Here is a 10,187-nt window from a genome sequence, read left to right on the forward strand (position 1 = left end):
ATATCATTGAAAGAACCTTTCACAGACGAATTTAACGGTGTGCTTTGTGTAAGTTGCATGTCATATATCATTGCTCTAATATTTGGTCAAAGTTAGGATCGAAAAACCCATTAGGCCCTATATAGATGGAAGGAGGGAGTAGCTTTGAATAGCATTTGTATAGTAAAACGGGACAAGACTCTCTCTTTGTGTGGTGTGAATAGTTTTATTTTTTTCGTTTTCTTTTTGGTTGAGGGAAGTGCGAATTGATTTGGTACGTACACGTACAATATTACTACACGTTAGGCTTGTCCCTAAAATTCAACCCGCGCTTGTTATATCCTGAAAATTCAGATGTCGTGCTCTCAAAACTGGCGCCTTCACAACCCATGCCTTGCTATCCCGAAATTACAACGTGCGCGAAAACTCCCTCCAGCTGCCAAATCCCGACACGCGAAATCCCCCTTCTAACCCTGAGCCGAAAGGGCCGCTAGTTCAAATCGGTGGGGGGTACTTTTGTAACACCCTACATTTTGGACAAGCGTGTCCCTAAGTCATGCTTCACCCCCTCCCATGGCCCCCTTTTCGCCATTCGAAATCCCAGGCCGACGTAACCTCTCCGCTCCAGCCGCGAAACCCCACCCTCCTCCGCCCCCCACGTCACCGCTGCCGAACCGGAGCCTCTTCCCCGACGATGTCGTCCACCGCAACAGCTCGACGTCCCTCGTCCACCTCCCCGGATGAGGATCCGTCGTCCATCTCGATGTCCCGCCGATTCAGCCGCCCCGTCCTCCACTTCCAAGGAGCTGCTCCGACGATTGCCTCGTCTATCGCAGCTGCTCCATCCCCACAGCGCCGCCTTAACCTACTCCACCGGAACCGCAGCATCCTCACCGACTCCTCGGACGAAGCCGAGGCCTACTCAGCGCCACCAAAGAGGTTGTACACTCATCACATCGCACCTTCTCCTTAACTCGACCTCCCGGCGCCGACGGTGCTCCATCCCGCACCCCCATGGAGCGGCTACCTTGAAGCCGGCGCCACGGGCGATATCTCCATGGTGGCTCTCCCCCAGTGCGAGGCCCCTTCGGCGGCGGCATCCATACCAGCCGGATCTGTTGCTGCTGCTCCAGCTCTCGCTCGCTCGCTCCCGCTAATGCTGCTGCTCCAGCTCTCGCTCGATCGCTCGCTCGCCCAGCTGCTGCTGCTGCTCTCCCCCTCACTCGTGCTGCTGCTCTGCTCTGATTAAGCCACACTTCAGTCGACTGGATCGACTTTTGGGTCAGTCGATTTTCAGGGGTTAGGGGGGCTCGCCGGAGTTAAGGAAGAACCACCCGCAGCAGGGACGGGGGCTCGCCGGAGAGGTACCCCACTATCTATCTTAGGGTTCAGGGTGGGGGCGGGGGGCCTAGAGGGCTAGCCGGGGCGGCGGTGGCAAGTTGTTTCGGGGCGGCGAGGCAGCACTCGGGCCGGCGGTTCGGCCGGTGGTGGCTGGCGGCTTAGGGGGGTGCAGGTTGAAGATGAACTGCATGCCCTCCCTAAACTACATGTCAAGTGCCTCTCTGCTACCATTGCGTTCAGTTTCGATAGTAGCATTCAGATTCCACAGTAAATTTCAGTTTCGACAGTTAAGTTCAGAGTCAACAGTTTTTACCTCATCTGTTGTAGTCAGGTGGTTTTTGGTGATGTTAATTTTACATCCATTTTACATCATCTATTGGAGATGCTATTATAATCCCACTTGAGATTGACGATGTTTGTCTTGTGCTGCTTCAGCCTTGACGTCTTACGGCTCACCGGAGCTTCTCCAATGACAGAACGATCCATCACAACAGAGCAGTGCCCTGGACGCCATCTACAGATTCCTCAGATCTTCCTCCACACCTCCGACAGCCACCTCTGCCTCAACTGCTTCATCGACCAACCCAATGATGTTGAGGTTGACACGGCTACGGCAAAGAGGTTGTACACTTGTTGCATCACTTATTACTATACATTCACGTCGATCCATTAGGGCTATTTTGGTTCAACGGAAAAACATAGCAATAGGGAATTTTCCAATGGCACTCTACTATTCAATTTTCATGCATTTTATTGAAAGGAATGAAGCAAAACATCCACCTGGACCTACTTTTCAAATCCTATGCATGAAAACAAGACCAAGTGCATTAGTGCCAGAATAACATTCTAACTGTACACGCTTTCATATGGTTTCACTTTATTTTGGCCATGTTTCTTTGCATTCCTCTGCTCTTCCAATTCCTGTAAACCAAACACCCAAGTTGAGAGAAATCCTATGTTTACAAATGCTCTATTTACCATGTGCATTTTCCTATCCTATTCCGGTGTTTTTCCTATCCATGCGTTTTAAGAATAATGCAAGCCAAATGATCCCTTATAGAATTACTTCAGTTATAGGTAGGTGTCGAAGGGAAATTTGTGTGGTTTGTCCTACTCCTGTCGCGACGTCGTCCACCTCACCTGAGCTACTCCATCGATAGAAGCATCCACCAAACCAGACATCACGACTCCTCACCATCTTTCGCCGCCTCAGATCTCCTTCCCTGCCGCCGGCACCCACCGCAACGGCATCAGCATCATCGACTCAGCACATGAACCTGAGGAGTACACGGGTCCACAAGAGAGGTCGCACTCTTTTGTTTCTGCTTATGTTATGCATTGCTTAAACTTACCTTCTACTTTATTGTCCTGTTTAGCTCTTGGACTCCCAAGTCAGGTCCAAATTAATGTTCAAACTTGAGTTCTAAATTAGTTGTGGGGCACATATCAAGGCAGCAATGAATAGTCTGTCTGTCTAATATTTGGTTCACCTAGGGTATGTCTATGTTGTTCATCTTGGGTGGGAAACAAATAGTAAAGCAATCATCATCTGTCTTTTTATTAATTTAAAGCAATCATCAGCCTGTTATCATTATTTTTGGATCCATCCACTAGTTGTTACCATCACTCTAAATTTCTGCATGCTCTTCTTACATAATCTCACCATACTTTTTCGTATGCATGTCAGATATTGTACACAGTCATGCTCAACATGTAGAGAAAAAGAGAAGAGTTTTGCGCGGCAATACAATGTCATGCAGACATCGCTCCATGGTGGGTTCAATGGCAAACCCTCCCTACCCCTCTCCAGATTGTAATCCAGAGGAAGATATCTGTTTTGAGGCGGATTCAGATGCCGCTAACCACTCCTATTTACCCCCCCCCCCAAGGTGGTTGCTCTACCTTGGCATGATGATGTTAGTCATATCATGCATATGTTGCCTTGCAGTGCCTACTTTTGACATCATATATGTCATCTGCTTAGTTTAGACATGTTCTGTAATGCCACCTGTTTAGTTTCTATATCATATATGGGAATTATGCAGTCTCATGTATTTTAGCTAGCCATAATATATGTGAAATGTGCAATGCCATCCTGTTTAACCAGGCATCATATATTTGAATGATATCTTTCCCATCTGTTTCTTCATTACATTTCCATTTGTCGACAATGTTTGTACATTAAACTACTCTTCCTATGAATTAGCCATTTGGGTGGGAGATGGAAAAATCTGGAGTGAAAACAAGGCCTTCAGAGCAGACAGTGCTACCTGTCAAAGCAGATCTCTTGTTGGGTCCCGATACCTCCTTAGAGATGGATTCAGAGACAGATGACCAGTCCTATTTCCCCACTGAGGTGTATGCTCTAACTTGGCACGGTTATACTGCTCATATCATGCATACATTGTCTTGCATTGCATAGTTTAGACATCATATACACAATATTCAACACCATGTTCTTAGTTCACACATCATATCGAATGCCCTCTATTTAGCATATAAATCACATATGTGAATTAAATGATGCAATCCTGATTACTTAGATAACATGTAGGTGAATTATGTCATGCGATCCTGTTTAGTTATTCATCATATCTTTGAATTATGTTATGCTATGCTATCCAGTTTAGATAGACATCATATATGTGAAATTATGTCATGCTATCCGTTTTAGTTAAACAATATACATGTCAACTATTTCATGCCCTCTTTTTTCCACACTATCTATTGCATCTGTCTCTCATACAATATTTGTACATTCAACTATGTTTCCTGTTTATCAACCATTTGAATTGGAGCGGGTGATGCCAGTATCTAGCGGACTAAAAACGCGGTCTTCAAATAAAACAGTGCTACCTCTTGGTGGAGATAGCACCCCGGTTGTACATGCACAAGAACCAGCCCTACCACACATAATCTAAACTCTCGCAGATTGTACCCCTACTGCGATGGACAGAGAACCAGCTTACCCAATCTAACCCCAACCCCAGCCGATAGTAACCCAGTTCCTGTTGACACAACACCATCTCCACCACAGAGCTCCCAAACAAGAGCAGTTAGTAAGGCAGCTCTAGTGCCCAAAGGGCCAGTACTATCACGGCGAACCCCAACTCCGCCAGTTAGTACGCCTATTCCTGTGGAGGAAGCACAACCAGCTAGTCATAGTTTAGCATCTATCGCATTTGATGTTGTTAAATCATATGTGCATATCTTCCCATCTTGGAAATATTATACTGAAGATGAAGGAAAATGCCAGTTGCAGGTGTTTGTCCAGGAGTTATGTGTAAGTAATGTTATTCATGGCAATTACTTTGCTTCGTCCCATACATCCTACCTCCATGATGGTTATAATACAACAAATTTTCCCATTTTTCTCTATAGAGAAGGACCGATTTGAAAACTCAGGATGAGGTAACCTGTGCTAATACCTCTGCTATCTTGAAGAATGCTTGGTGGCAGTATTGGAATTACCTGAAGAAAACATACTTTACTAGCAAAGAAACTCATCAAATTCCCTTACGTTCTCCTGAGACACATTTACTAGACGATGACTGGGAACGCCTTGTTCTGTACTGGTCCCGAACCAAGAATGTGGTAAGGTCTATGAGCTCATTTTCTATTTTTAAGTATTATATTCTTGCGTCTTACTGTACTCTATTCATGTAGAACAAGTGCCTAAACCTGAAGAACAATTGTTCTAATTTAAGATTACATTGCTATCATAGTTCAAAAAAGCGCTAGGCGTTAATTGTGCGTTTTGCCACCGCCTTGCGCTTTACTGACCAAAGCGCATGCTTATGCGCAGTTATGCACAGATTAAGCTAGTTATACGCAATGCGTTTTGCCAACGCCTAGAGTCTAGGCGCGCTTAAGCGCTCGCTTAGGCGCGCCTTTTTTAACTATGATTGCTTTGCTCTTGTATCATTGAATTTACTCATACAAACTTATTTTTAATTGAAGGATCCAATCGAAACTCCAATGGCACAGCAGGTATGTTCACGCATGTTTCTTTAACATGTTTGCTCTTATCAATAGCTCTTTTGATTTCAATTTGAATTGTGTATACAGTTGACTTTCATATCATGCGCATTACTAGCATCACAACAGAGCCAATAGTGTTGTTGTACATGTAGACCCGTGGTACCCGTCTGAAATCTTGTTGTGTCGTGTAGTTTCCCACGCTTTGTATTCTTTCACTGCTGCTTTCTCTTGAACTGATATGATTTGAACCATGTCTCTATTTTGATTTGGCAAGACAATGTAGTGACCATAGGACATAGATATATGTTTGTTTGATGCTTTTATTATGTACTAGTACTTGGCAATAGAAGACTTGGTAGTTTAATCCTATCCACCTTACTAATGAACTGGTTCACTGAAATGAGTTTCATATACTAGTACATGCTAAACTTGTTATGTGTCTGCTTGTTTCTTCTTTTAGAATGCTGACAGAATATTGGGGAAGAATGCCTTATTAAGCAAAGGTAAAGGAAGTAATGCAGATAAGGTTCAGGATAGTGACACATCCTTGTTGGTCTCCAACAAAGCTGATAAAACAGCTAAGGAAGACTATCTTGAAGACAACGAGACAACCCCAAAGTCCTGTCTTGGTTTAGTGTTCGAGTTACTGGCCACTACCATTTGCACAAGCTATTCAAACTCACTGTCTGAATCAGTTCGGTTTCTTGAGTCTCAACTACAAGCTGAAAGACATCGATCAGCTATGCTGCGACAAGAAGCGGAAGTACTGCGGAAGTCCCTGGAGCATTCAGATGCATACTTTCTGGTGCAACAGCAAGCGTTGGAGGATTTTAGTGCCAAACAGGACAAAGCTAATCAGCTTGCTACGCTTATTGCCAGCATGGTGGATACCCAGGATAACGTTTCTTGAGCTCTTCTGAAGTTGTTTCAGTTATACTCTTGTTTTCCTGCCGCGTTTATTTGCACTGGTGGCCAATTTTGACGACCAGTGTATGTAATGTGCTGCTTTGTTCCCTATATTTGCACTGGTTGCAAACTTTGATGCTCGGTGGATGTAATATGTGTAATATCGGTAATAGGCTAACGTTAATTGCTTGCTTATTTATTTCCCTATTGTCTGGTTTAGTTGTTTGCTTGTAGTCACTACAGTTCTTTTTCTGTGTTTTTCTAGTGGCCACAATAGCCTATTTTTGGTAACTAGGCCAAAATAATCATGGCAACACATGGACTGTTGTAACCATGGGCCTCCTGCAGGCCATATGATCCATGGGCCTTCTTCCGGCCGTAGGATCCATTGGCCTTCTATACGGGCCGTAGGATCCATGGGCCTTCTATACGGGCCTTAGGGTCCATGGGCCTTCTACGGGCCGTAGTGTCCATGGGCCTTCTACGGGCCGTACGATCCATGGGACTTCTACGGGTCGTACTATCCATGGGCCTCATACGGGTCGTAGGATCCATGGGCCTTCTACGGGGCGTATCATCATTTCACCAATCATGGGTCATACTATTCGTGGACCATAACGGGTCGTTAATAGGCCGTATTCGATAACTCTATGAAAATAGCCCAACGGGTTTTTTTGAACTGAAAACAGCCCAATGTATTAACGGTCCCCAAACGGGCCCACTGTAACGACGGGCTGAATTTGGCCCACAAGCAGAAAATGATAGTAGCGGGTCGTATGTAACCGCATGCTGCAAATGAGCCCAAGAATCAATGGGCCCTGAGAAGGCCGAAAGATAACTTGGGCTGGAAACGGCCCAATGGAATAATGGGCCGTTAATGGGTATAAAGTGATACACTGTTCATTACGGGCCAGTTTCACCACGGGCCGTTAATGGGCCAAGAGTTACAAAGGGCCTCATATGGGCCAAAAGAAGTCATGGGCCACACATGGGCCGGAAGTTAAAACGGGCTGGAATCATATTGGATGGCCTAGATGACGCTACTCGGCCTAATTCGGATAGGGCGTAACGGGCCCTGGGTTAGCGGGCTGTAAATGGGCTATATGCGAACAGGCCATTACCAGGCTTTCCGTGGGCTGGCCCGCCACCTTTTGACCAAGTCAAATGGGCCGGCCTTTTCACAGGAATGGGCCTTTATTGGGCCGTGCCACGTTTCGCCGTATCATAGGCACCTTCGGTCTAATGAGCGGATGACATCTGTCCCAACGGTGAGCCGACACGTGTTTCCTCCAGCCAATGATGATTTTACACGTGGAAAATCCCCATTGGTCGGGGCTGTTAACGGGTTATCGGATCCAAAACCCAACCCGATAGCTTAACAGTGTTCCATTATGGTGGATGCCAGGTGTCGGTCACCCTTGACGAAAGCACTTCTGTGACGCGCGATTTATCATCATGGAAGTGGACACTTCCATGATGATAATTTTGGTAATGTCATGGAACACTTCTACGACAGCACATGTATGACTATCTTGATTCTGTCATAAAATTGTCATGGATGTACATGCATGACAAAAATGCGACCTACTGTGACAAACACGTATCATCACGGAAGTGTATTTTTTTGTAGTGACTACCGGGACCCGAAGACATGGATCCTCGAGTGGATGACAGGTGATGTGCATCATGAAGCCAAAGCTCAGGACATCATTGAGCTTACCTCCCTACCCACTCCAGGTGAATTGTATGAGCCTGGTTGTCAGCGCCACACAGAAGGACTGCAGAGCATTTTTCAGCGGCCTGAACCCAACATGAGTCAGATGCTCAGCATGATGAAGCCATTGCCTCAAGATGTAGAATATCCCAAGGAATTCTTTGTCCAGGACCTCGAGTACTTGCCCCGCACAGTCTATCATATACTAAGGCGTACTCTATGGCCAATCAAGGGAAATTCTTTTGAAGCCAAACTTGAAGGCACCATGAAGACTTTGGTTTTCTATATTGTCAATGGCATCAAGTTTAACTCCTAGGATTTCTTCATCAGACAACTTGCTGCATCATGGATTGATCTATTTGGCCTGAAGTTTTACGCTCCATGGGTGATGCGCCTAATCAAACTTCATTCAACTATTAACTATCAGCCTTCAGCATGCAACCATCTTGTCATCTTGCCTGAGGTTGATCTATCTGTTGAAGCCATCTACCCCGAGCCTGCCAAAGAGCCAATATATCTTCACAATGTTGATCAGCAAAGCTTCATGCAGCCCATCGAAGGAGTTCATGTTCCAAATGCTGTTGTTCCTGCATATCCTCTTGCTGGCACTGTGCGTCTGCCTCACTGTGCCAATAACGACGCCACTGCCAGTACTATTGCTCAAAAGCCTCAGAAGCGTTCTCGTGTCCTCAATGACCAAGAGCTGCTTGTGGCCTTACATCAGAAGCTGGACAAGCACCACGACTGGCTGAAGCGTCAGATGCATAGTATCTTGGTGGATGTCAATCGCATTCGCAATTTGGCCACCAAGAACTCTTTTGTTGCTCATGAAAATGCACGGCGGTCCTGGAAGAGCCTAACTCTGCTATGTTCAGAAGATGATCTTCAACCAGATGGCTTCAACAAAAGCTTCAAGTTTGACTCCAGGCCTCCACCTAATGCAAGCTGGTGTCGTACTCCCTCACTTGAAGATTCTGAGTATTCATCTTCAGCTGCAATTGTTGTTGCGAATGTCGTCGATGAAGAAGACGACGCCACTTCACCAACAATGACTGCACTACATATCGACTCTGCCCCAGGCCCCTCTGCACCACCAAACTCCAACAACGACCCTGCTCCACCATCTGCTCCTTCTGGGAACGAGTAGATGCTCTATGTCTTCATACCTTTTTGGTCATTACTGACAAAAGGGGGAGAAGCATATGAGTTTATAGTCTTCAAGCGGGTCCTTATGGGTGGCTGCATTATTTTGCCAAGTTCTTACAACTCTCGTCTTTTGAAACATTTGGTTCTCTGAGTTGTAACACTTAAACTTGATGGTCGTCTGCTACTTTTTCTGCTATTCTATGATGCGATGATAAATTCCGCATGAAGTCATTCTGCATACGACCATTTTCCATTATGCATATCATTATCTTCGTTATTTATTTATATGCATAATGTATTGTCTTCACACTTTGAAGATGGCCTCCATAAAGCAAAACCTGCCATGTGCATTTGCATTCAAAAGCAAATCATTTATATGCACATCTTCAGGGGGAGCCTCGTCATATGTATGAATACAATACTCACAAGACTAAACTTTCACATACTTTTATCCCCGTTGAAAACTTCAACCAGTTTGTCATCAATCACCAAAAAGGGAGAGATTGTAAGTGCATCTAGTGCCACCCCTAGTTGGTTTTGGAGTATTGACGACAAACTTGGTTGAGGGACTAATGTATTTGTGAGAATTGCAGGATAACACAGGTAGTAGTCCCATATTGATTCGGTTTACCTACCAGAGATGACCCCTAAAAATGTGTGAAGAAAATGGTGGTCTGTGAAGACATTCACATTGAAGACTATGACAAGAGAAGACATCGCGTGAAGACTATGGAGTGCGAAGACATAGTTGTTTTGTAGTATCCTTTTCTTCTTTGTTGAGCCATACACTAGTAGAAAAAGGACCTAATGTGAGACACATTAGTCCCAGTTTGATTTCGGCCCGGTACTAATGGTACCATTAGTGCCGGTTCGAACGGCTATGCATTAATGCCGGTTCGTTTTGACCCTTTAGTATCGGTTCATGCCACGAACCGGTACTAAAGGGGTGGTGGCAGGCTGGCGTCAAGCCGGGGCCCCGCGATCACCTTTAGTACCGGTTCGTGGCACAAACCGGTACTAAAGGGCTAACCTTTAGTACCGGTTCGTGCCACAAACCGGTACTAAAGGGGTTTGACCTATAGTCCCGGTTGGAGACACAAACCGGGACTATAGGGCAATT

The sequence above is a fragment of the Triticum dicoccoides genome, chromosome 7B, assembly GCF_002162155.2.
Source record: "Triticum dicoccoides isolate Atlit2015 ecotype Zavitan chromosome 7B, WEW_v2.0, whole genome shotgun sequence".
In the NCBI taxonomy this organism is placed as follows: domain Eukaryota; kingdom Viridiplantae; phylum Streptophyta; class Magnoliopsida; order Poales; family Poaceae; genus Triticum; species Triticum dicoccoides.